We start from the raw sequence: 11,359 nt of genomic DNA, 5'->3' as shown, positions 1-11,359 counted from the left end.
GAGTCTGCAAGCCCAGACTTTGCCAGGTGGCTAAGGCCATAAGGTGGTGGGGAAGAGCTGCTCCCTGGCTGTACTCAGGACCTGGCTGCCAAGCAGATCGTGATTGCTTCTGCTTCCTGAGCTTTCTGGCGGCCAGGGTCTGGCTGGTGGCAAAGGGTCTCTGAGGCCAGCCCCAAGAGATATGTCTTTTCTCAGCGGAAGCCAGGGACGTGCTGAGCTGTGATGTGCTGCTAGGAACTAAACACACAAGGATGGACCTTCAGCTGGTGTGAACCAGCCAGCACCCTTATTGCACCTCCACGGAGGAGGACGCATTTTCACAGCTGAGGAGCTGGCCCAGAACATGAGAGCAGCGGGAAAGATGCTAGGAGCATCATGGCAAGCTGTAGCTGCACCAGCTGAGACCCGGGCAGTACTGGTGGAGGTGCTGTGTGCCAGCCCCGCGAGCCACAGGAGCTGGGCCTAGTGTTTTCCCCAGAACTGAAATTAGAGGGGGGTGTTCGAATTTACGGCAGGGCTGAGACCGGGAGGGCAAAGGTGGGCTGTACATTTTTGCTAACTTTTGGGCCACATATTAAACACCAATAAACATCAGCATGTGACGTGGATGATTTATAAATCATAATTTGAAATCATTAGGTCAGCCAACATCACTGAAATGAATGTGCCAACATTGTCATAACAAATAGCTGTGTGAGGAAGCTAGTCTTCGTTCATACTTTTCAAACCTATGATGCTTTTTCAAGTACAAGCATTTTCTCACATATATGCTTTTGAAGTGTTTATTAATGTTTCAATTTAACTTTCCAGCCAATAACTACATTAAATTTTTTCCAACTAGAAAAATTTTAAAGCAACTAGATCTAGCTGGAAAATGACTAAAACAACAACACTGCTTGTAACTAGTTGACCGTGGGGGGCAGGAGGGGGCAGTTGAAGGGGGTGTAAGGAAATCCCTTAGCCCCACTCAAGCCAGGGAGTTGGGAGTCAGGTCCTGCAGAACTAGGGAAAGGGGTGTGTGCAGGCCAATCCTCCCTTCTCACCCACCTGGTTGGGTAGCTCCCAGATGAGAAATTGTATTTGACCTGTAAAGGCCTTTGTGACTCCTCCACAGGAGGCCATTGGCATCTCCATAGGCCATTGGCATCTCCACTTCAAAGGGGTGATTATTTAGTGCCATGGGAGCAGGTGGGGCTGGGTCTCTGCTGCTGCCAAAGCATCACGCCCTGGAAAAGCACCTCTGCCTACACCTCCCTCCACTTCCTGCAGAGTCTGTGGTTTTCCTGCCCTCTCTGGAATGTGCTGCACCCTGAGATTTGCCACCCACAAACCTCCTGGGGGCTGCAGGTAAAGCCTGGATTAATGGGGGAGTGAGGGCGCCGTTGGCGTCTCTCTGCGTTAGGCTGCGATGATGTTGGTGGGTTTCACTCCAGGCCCCAGAAGCACTGACAGGAGTGGAGACCTAGCACGGGAACGCTCAGCGCCCTGCAGCCAGCTCTAGGTAAGAGCGGGGAATTACCTGCATCCAAAGCACCCAGCCCCAGCCAAACATGGCACCATCCCAGCTTGGAGCGTCTTGATGCTTAATCAGTTCTTGCCTGAACTTGTCCTGTCCTGTCCTGTAATGCAGCCCCAGGGCTGGAGCCTGCATCAGCCGCACAGCCCTGCAGTGTTTGTGGTAGGAACTGCCTCTCTGATTAGAGGGCTTGCTGGTTCTGGTGAAGCTAGCCCAGAGGTGACTTTTCAGGGCCATGACAACTATCATTTTGCAAGCCCTGATTGAGAGCTCAGTGCCAGCCCCAGGCTCAAGAGAGCACTAGGGGCTTGAAAGGGCAGGAGTGGCGTGGCTGCTACACACTGGGACTGAGGGGCATTGGCAGAGCTGTGCGGGGGGAGGCTGGGGGTGTGACCGAAGGGCTGTGGCATTCCTGCTTCACTCTCCTCCCGCTTCCCTCTGCAGAGCAAGAAGAGAGAATGGTGCCTGGAGTCCCCTTTGCCCTACTCCAGCAGGGCTGCCTTGTCAGTCCTGTGTGTGCTGCCTTGTCAGTCCTGTGTGTGCTGCCCTGCACACACACCGGGGCCCCCCTGCTCCTTCAGTGCAGTTTGGCCCTGTGAGCCCCTGACAGCAGCGAGTGCACTAGCGCTGCACATCTCTACCAACAGCACCACGCCCAGACTGGGTCAGACCCATGGTCCATCTAGCCCCGTGTCCTGGCATCCAACAGTGGCCAGTGGCAGGCACTTCAGAAGGACTGATCAGAACAGGGCAGTTATCACATGGTGCAAGCCCAGCTTCTGGCAGTCAGAGGCTAGAAACATCCAGACCGTGGGGTTGCATCCCTGACCCCTGGCTATGAGCCCTTGATGGACCTGTCTTCCAGGAGCTTATCTAGTTCTTTTCTAAACCCCATTAGTCTTGGCCTTCACCACGTCCTCTGGCACTGAGTTCCAGAGGCTGACTGTGCTTCGAGGGAAGAAGTACGTCCCCAGGCTTGTTTTAAACCTGCTGCCTGTTAAAACGAAAGCTTTGAGACACAGACCAGCTCAGAACTACACTTCCCAGAATGCTGTGTCTTGCCACTGATGCAAACTGTGCCCTGGTGTCATCATCTCCTGGCCCTGGCAGCTCAGATGTGAAGTGCCGCAGGAGGAAGTGAGCCACCCTTTCCCTGCCCGAGAACAGCTTCCAGGAACAAAACGCGGAGCGGCCTGCGGCTTAGCTACGGCGAGGCCTGGGCTGGAGTCAAGCTGCCCTCAGCCCTGCTCTAGGCAGCGCTGCAGAATTCCTGGCTCCGGGGAAGGGATTCACTGGGGGTCATGACCCCATTGTAATGGGGCTGGCCTAAGACTTGCTGGGGCCGAAGCCAAAGCCTTGGGTGGCACTGGCCGGCCTTGGGCTTTAGTGTCAGCCCTGAGGGGCAGGGCTCACAGTACAGGCCACTCACTTGGGGCTGAAGCCCCCAGGCTCAGGCTTTGTCCCTTGCCGCCCCCACCCAGGGCAGCAGGGCTCAGGCAGGCGGTCCCCACTCCTGGGGGCTTGTCGTAATGTCTGTTGTCAGAAGGGGGGTGCAGTGCACTGAAGTCTGAGAACCACTGCACGGCAGTGATGGAAGAACCCCTTCCTGGGCTGTGTAAGTGTCTAGACCAGGCCTGCACAACTCGGAAAACGGCCAGGGCCACATTACTCCAAAGAAAACAGGTGAGGGCCGAAACCCCCCGGTCCCGTGGAGACACCTCCCCCAGCACCTCCCGGCCCCGCGAAAACACCCTGCCCCAGCACCGCCCAGCCCTGCAGAAACAAACCCTTCTTCCCCAGCGCCACCTCACCAAAACAGCTGTGGGCTAAAAAGGAAGGTTGGGGGTGGGGAGGTGATACTTTATTTTAAATCAACCCTGGGCTCCCAGCTGAAGAGGTGGCTGGGAGCCCTCAGGGGCAAATTAAAGGGCCCGGGGCTCTGGCAGCCAGGGGAACCGGAGCTTTGTGGGGCTGGGCCAGGGATTTAAAGGGCCCAGAGCTCCTGCTGCTGAGGGGAGCCCCACCCCAGCCGCCGGAGCTGGGGTGAGATTCAAAGGGCTCTGGGCTGCCCGCAGCCACGGGGAGCCCAGAGCCCTTTAAATCCCAGCCGCGGCCAGGCTTCAAAGGGCTCTAGGCTGCCTGCAGTGGCGGGGAGCAGTGATTTCCCTATACCCCCCCTGAATTTTCCCAACACCCCCCCAGTTTTGTGAGCTAGTTACATACCAATTTAGTGACTGTTTGGAAATCTGAATTTAAACTGAAACATTAATACACCCTTTAAAAGCTTATATAGTGTATGATAAAATATGTGTATCTGAAAAAGTATAATAGATTTGAAAAGTATGAACATAGACTAGCTTCCTTGCTTCCTTATACAGCTGTTTTTTATGATGTCAGTGCATTCATTTCGGTGATGTTGGCCAACCTAATAATTTCAAATGCTGATTTGTAAGCAAAGTCTAAGCTCTCCCTGACAGCTAGTGATGAGCTGGGGGCTAAGGCTTCAGGGCCAGATTATATTTACATTCACACCTAATCTACCTAGATATCCAGCAAACAGAGCTGTGTTGTCCAAGTGATAGATTTTGGCTGGGGTTGGATTACAAACCACTTGAATTTGGGGGGAAAAGGGATGAAATGTTGTTCTTATTGTATGAGTAAAGGGCAGTAGAACTGTGCTTAGTCTGTGATGATTTGAAGGCATCAAGAGAGAGGGTGGGGACCTGTCCCTCTCCACTGTTTAAAGACAGAGCTGATTAGGCTCTATAGATAGTCTTTTGTTCTGTTAAGTGACCACTGCAGCTGAAATCACTGACAATCAGGTCTAAGTGCTTAGTCCTGTTGTGGGGACAGTGTTCCTGTGGGTACAGTGTTTTTGTGTAAGAGACAGCCCAGACTGCACTAGCAGCGAGGTTCCCGCACTGAGAGCTCAGCTGAAATCACTGAGAGCTGGTGGAACCTCAAGAGACCAACTCGCAGCGGTCACAGTGGTAGGTGACAGCAGAAGGTGACTGTGCAGGGCCATTGGCAACAGAGCGGTGGAGTGAACGGTGGCACAACGAGCAGCAGTGGCCAGAGCAAACTATGCCTTTTTGTCGCCCACCTGGAAGGTGTACTCACGTGAAAGCACCTCTGAACTCTGAGTCTCCACTGACCAAGGACAACACCCGGGAGTGGAGTGGTGGAGGGGAAAGTGAGGGGCATGTTAAATAAACATTTGTTTGTTGGACTATATTTTAGTCACTTTGCTCCAGAATGCTGGATTTGTGACTGGGAATGGAAACTTATATAAATATGTTTCCCAGTAGGCCAAGATTTTTAAAATGCAGTATTTTCCAAGGTTGTTATCTCACATTGTTGCTATCTTGGGAGGTCATTATGTTGGGGAGTTTCTGTACTAAACATTTTTATTATAATTAATTTTTACATAAGAATGGTCATACTGGGTCAGACCCATGGTCCATCTAGCCCAGTACCCTGTCTTACAACAGTGGTCAAGGCCAGGTGCTTCAGAGGGAATGAATAGAACAGGGAATCATCAAGTGATCCATCCCCTGTTGCCCATTCCCAGCCTCTGGCAAACAGGCTAGGGACACTCAGAGCATGGCGTTGCATCCCTCTCATCCTGGCTAATAGCCACAGATGGACCTGTTCTCCAGGAATTTATCTAGTTATTTTTAAAATCCTGTTATAGTTTTGGTCTTCACAGCATCCCCTGGCAAAGAGTTCCCTGGGTTGACTTTATATTGTGTGAAGAAATACTTTCTTTTGTTTTTTTTAAATCTGCTGCCTATTAATTTCATCGGGTGACTGCTAGTTCTTGTGTTATATGAAGAATTAAATAAAATTTCCTTATTCACATTCTTCGCACCAGTCAAGATTTTGTAGACCTCTATCATATCCCCATTAGTCATCTCTTTTCTAAGCTGAAAATTCCCAGTCACTTTAATCTCTCCTCCTGTTTCATACCCCTCATCATTTTAGTTGCACATCTCTGTACCTTTTCCAATTCCAATATATATTTTTTAGGATGAATGACCAGATCTACACACACTATTCAAGGTGTGCACATACCATGGATTTATATAGAGGCAATATGATATTTTCTGTCTTATTATCTATCCCTTTCTTAATGATTCCCAACATTGTTTGCTTTTGTGACTGTTGCTGCACATGGAGTGGATGTTTTCAGAGAACTATCCACAATGACTCCAAGATCTCTTCCTTGAGTGTTAACAGCTAATTCAGATGCCATCATTTTGTATGTATAGTTGAGATTGCTTTCCAATGTGCATTACTTTGCATTTATCAACACTGAATTTATTTTGCCATTTTGTTGCCCAGTCACCCAGTTGTGTGAGATCCCTTTGTAGCTCTTCGCAGTCTGCCTGGGACTTAATTATCTTGAATAGTTTTGTATCATCTGCAAATTTTGCCACCTCACTGTTTACCCATTTTTCCAGATGAATATGTTGAATAGGACTGGTCCCAGTACTGATCCCTCAAGGATACCACTATTTATCTCTCTCCATTCTGAAAACTGATAATTTATTCCTACCCTTTGTTTCCCATCTTTTAAACCAGTTACTGATCCATGAGAGGATCTTCCCTCTTACCCCATGATGGCTTACTTTTCAAAAGTCAATTTACATTAAATACATTTTTTTTAAATTATATATTTTTTTAGAAATCTAGATCTGTTATATGTTTTGGTGTAACTTGCATTTTCCTTATGTTAAATTTGCATTATCCTAACAAAACATTTACTTTGTTCACTTTCTTCACATCAGTCAAGATTTTATAGACCTTTAGCATATCCCCCCTTAGTCATCTCTTTTCTAAGCTGAAAATTCCCAGTCATTTTAATTTCTTCTCCTATTTCATACCCCTAAATCATTTTAGTTGCCCATCTCTGTACTTTGTGCATTTCCAGTATGTCTTTTTTGGGATGGGGTAACCAGATCTGCACACAGTATTCAAGGTGTACATGTGCCATGGATTTATATAGAGGCAATATGATATTTTCTGTCTTATTATCTATCACTTTCTTTAACAAGCAAAGGTTTCAGAGTAGCAGCCATATTAGTCTGTACTGCAAAAAGAACATAAGCTTTCGTGGGCTACATCCGATGAAGTGGACTGTAGCCCACGAAAGCTTATGCTCAAATAAATTTGTTAGTCTCTAAGGTGCCACAAGTGCTCCTGTTCTTTTTAAAAAAGCAAACAGAATGTTGGGAATCATTTACTGCCGCTGCACGCTGAGTGGATGTTTTCAGAGAACTATCCACAATGACTGCAAGATCTTTCTTGAGTGTTAATAGCTAATTCAGACTCCTTCATTTTGTATGTATAGTTGAGATTGTTTTCCAATGTACATTACTTTGCATTTATCAACATTAAATTTCATCTGCCATTTTTGTTGCCCAGTCACCCAGTTTCATGAGATCCCTTTGTAATTCTTCGCAGTCTGCCTGGGACTTACCTATCTTGAATAGTTTTGTATCATCTGCAAATTTTGCCACCTCACTGTTTACCCATTTTTCCAGATCATTTATGAATATGTTGAACAGCACTGGTCCCAGTACCGACCCCTCAGGGATATCACTATTTATCTCTCTCCATTCTGAAAACTGATAATTTATTCCTACCCTTTGTTTCCCATCTTTTAAACCAGTTACTGATCCATGAGAGGATCTTCCCTCTTACCCCATGATGGCTTACTTTTCAAAAGTCAATTTACATTAAATACATTTTTTTTAAATTATATATGTTTTTTAGAAATCTAGACCTGTTATGTGTTTTGGTGTAACTTGCATTATTCTTATGTTAAATTTGCATTATCCTAACAAAACATTTACTTTATTCATATCTTTTTTATATATCTCATTGATCCTGACACCCCCCCTGTAAATTCGAACACCCCCCCTAATTTCAATTCCTGGGGAAACCACTGGCGGGGAGCCATGAGCCCTTTAAATCTCAGCTGTGTGTGCCGTGTGCGCAGGATTTAGAATCCCCCCGCGGGCCGCACAGTGAGCCTCCGCGGGCCGCCAGTTGTGCAGGCCTGCTCTAGACTACAGTGTTTCTAGTGCAGACACACTCAGGCTTTCGGGCTCCCACCACTGCTACCCCAACTCAACTGCTGTTTGAAGAGCATGTGTGCGCATCATAGGCCCCCGTGCCAACCCCCCATCGTGCCCTTCTGGCCAGGGGCCCAGCCACTTCCCCGAGCTCAGGAGCCAGCTCCAGGAAGCAGAGACAGCAAAACCTGCTGAGAATCCCCCGGTTTGCCCTGGGGCAGAGCTGAGTCACAGGGAAGGGAAGCAAAAGTGCCCCACCCTTAACTGCAGACCTCTTCCCACGCAGCGGGAGGTGGGCTGCTGCTGGGCTCATGACCGGAGGGGCAGAACAGCCACTTCCTCCTGTGCTGGCTGCGATACAGAGCGACAAGCACATGCTGTCCCAGAGCCACTCCCTGCTGCTCAGAAGGAAGGAAACCTGCCTAGGACGGGAAAGAAAAGCACAAGTCCAGCTTACCGCCAGCCCTGCCCCGCAGCATCAGCAGTGCCCCATGTGTTCACATGCTCGAGAGCCAGGAAACCTCTCGGTGCCTGGAGCTCAGCAAGGGGGCCCTCTCGCATGGGTGCGGCAGGAGTGTTCAAGCCCTTGGCAGCCTGTGGCCTCAGAGGCTGATGGGGAGGGAGGCCCCTTTCTTGCTGTAGCTAAGAAAAAGCACTCTCTCACGCAGTGCCCGTGGGAAGAGGCAGCACTGCTCAGTCCAGAAATACATCTGGGGCAATGTGCGTGTGCCAGGCCTGAGAAACATACCACACTCCACCCCTCGGTGCAAGCTGGTGCCCCTTGGGCAGGGCCCTGCAGGGAGCCAGAGCACAAGTTCCTTGTCCTTCAGCAGGGTGCCTCTGGCAGGGATCATGGACTGGAGGGGGACAGGTTTACCTGCCAGCAAAGGGAACGCACCTTATGGCATTGCTCCAGTAACAACAGCGGGCTGTAATTCCCAGACCCTTCCCCCGCTTTAACCTCCCATGAGGGGCAAGGACCCACTTCCCCCTCCTTTATCCTGCACGTGGCAGTCACATGAGCATTCACAGCCTGCAGCACCCTCCAACCTCCCCTTAGCTCTGGTGACAGAACTGCCCAGCCAGCCCCCCCGCCCGCCTGCCCACCTGCTGCGCCTTTGCGGCACAGGAGCAGCAGACGTCCCCGGCAGGCTCACCGCCAGCGGCAGTTCAGCCCCAAGGTGCTAGATTCAGAACATAAGGGTCAGTCCAGCGTCTGGCAGGCTGCAGCTCCTGCTCACATGGCCGAACTCCCTGCTCTGCCCATGCTCCCAGCCTTGTTCCTCTAGCCGGGCGCTGCTCCCACCAGCACCTCTGCCTTTGCTTCCAGGCCACCCTCGCTGCACAGGGCCCAGCCTGGCAGGCACCCCTGGCCTTCACAGCCCTCCTGAGACCTGCAAGAAGGCAGCTAGCTCCCAAGTGGGTCAAGGAGCCAGTGGGAACATCAGGTACCCTGAAGGCACAGCCAGGCTCCACTGGCTCATTCCCTTGTCCTCTGGCTGCTTGTGCTCTTTGGGGCAGCAACCGGCCCTTTCCTTTGTGTTTCCACAGCAGAGAACAGAGCCTGGGAGCTGATGACAATCTCTGCTGTGGAAAATCAGCTGATCTGAGCCTGGGGGCTTTACCCACAAGAGCCCTGGGCCTGCTGCCCTTGCAGGGTGCCACAGGAAGGGCAAAGGCAACCCCCCTGCCTTCAGTTCCCTCTTGCATGGGGGGGAGGAGTTGTTCCGGGTACTGACGCAGCAGCTGGAGGGAACAAAGAGCTGATTGAATAAGTGACTGGTTCAGCCCCCTACGGAACAAAAATACCTGGCGTTGGTTCACGCTGAAGATGCCTGTGTGGGTTCCATACACACTGTTAGCCAAAAGGGCTCGTTTTCCCCCCGGAGCTTACCTAATTACACCAAGGAGGCACGGAGGATCAGAGAGACGAGTACCATTATCTTTATTGATCGGTCAGCTGAGCGGGTGCTCTCATCTCGGCTCGTGCCAAAGAGAGAGACACACCCCACAAGTCCGAACGGGCCTTTTTATAATCAGTAACAAACAACTTAGCCTACGTTTGTCTACGTCATTTGGTTGACCTGTAGAACCTGTACATGTATCTGTTAGGGGATAATTGGGTACGCAGGATACATACATCATTTTGTGGGGGCTACAAGAGACATACAGCTGTTGAGGATACATTTGTCATTCTGAAGGGGAAACAAGGTACATCTGTTGACCCTTTGTACTAAATATCTTGAAGACGTACATGGGAACACAGCTGCATGCTCTTGGGGAGCCAACATATACTTGGGGAGCCAAACAAAACTGATAAGCGAAATAGCTGACTTAGGTAGATACACGGCCTTCAGTCTAATGAGTTCTGTAAGCTTTCCAACACAGTTTGGACAAGCATAACATAACTTTGGTTTACTCAGGCCTAATACGGAAAGGCTTCATTAGCACTATGATTTTCCAACAACACTGAAGTGAAAAACCAAAGCCCAGGGTGGGGCTGGGGGTTGTTTCAATCTTTCCAAAGTTGCTTTATTTTGGACTAATCTATTTGCCAAATAAGCTCAGGGCCCTGCAAAATTCCCCAGAAATTCTCCCAGCTCTAGAGCAGAGGGCAGGGAACAGAGGACTGAGCAAGGCACAGGCTCGGGGCTGCCTGGCAGGAGGCTCAGAGGCAGCCTCAGAAGATGGCCCCGCTGAGCCAGCACAGCTCCTGGCTTGTGCAGTGAGGAATTTGGAGCCAGTGCAGCAGTGGGCGAGTTTGACCAGATGCAGTGCTCTGGAGAGAAGTCACATCAGCATGAGGAACCCTGCAGGTGGGCAAAGAAGCTAGATTTGACAACACGGCTGGAAGCAGGGCCACCCAACAGGCCTGAGGCTGCCAGTCCAAGCCTCTGGTGTTTCTGCAACACCCAGCCATGCACCATCTGGATGTGCTCTACTGCCAAAGCCTAGGGAGCCAAGAACCCAGGGCCTGGCTGGATACAGCACTGGCTGTGCCACAGCCTGTAGACTAGGGCTAGCTGAGGCCGCACATCTGACAGATCTTCCTGACTCTGGCCAGGCTCATCGGGACAGAATTCCACAAGGGAGAAGCTGCTCTGCCTTCCTCCAGCCTCATGCCCAGGGCAGATGAGCACTGTGGGGACAGCAGGTCAGAAGCAGCCAGGCCTGAAGCCATTCGAGCCCCAGAGCAAGGTTCAGGCTGGACGGTGACTAGCGCAAAGTGCTGCTGTGCCACCATCGCAGAACCACAGTCCCCCCAGTGCTTTTCAGCTCACCCCCCGCAAGCAGTCCCCTGGAGCTGCCACCCAGGAAAGGGCACAGGTACAGCATGAAGAGCGGCTGTGGGGCCATAAGCAGGATTCAAGTTTCATGATATAAACTGGGGTCCAAGAAGGAGACCAGCTGGGAAGAGGAGGAAAGACTTGGAAAAAGAACTCACCCCCAAGACTCAGCCTCAGATCAGAGCTGCTAAGAATCCTCTGCACGACCGTGACGTGCAGCAGCTAGGACCCAGACGAGGCCGACCTTGCCTGGCCACCAGGGAAAGGCTGCCTGCGTGATCAGGATTGGTGAGCATGGCATTGCATGCTTACTGTGTATGCTGCTCGGTGATTGTTAATAAACAGAGGATCTGGCTTTTACTATGTAAGGCTCTTTCACAGCTCAAAGTCCTGCACACGTAGTGTACGCCCGGAGCTCTACGCATAGGGAAGGGGTGTGGGTACTTACTAACCTGGTCCATGTGATGCCCGGAGCC

This window comes from Mauremys mutica, chromosome 9 (assembly GCF_020497125.1).
Source record: "Mauremys mutica isolate MM-2020 ecotype Southern chromosome 9, ASM2049712v1, whole genome shotgun sequence".
Taxonomy (NCBI): Eukaryota; Metazoa; Chordata; order Testudines; family Geoemydidae; genus Mauremys; species Mauremys mutica.
This window is presented reverse-complemented; position numbering follows the sequence as displayed.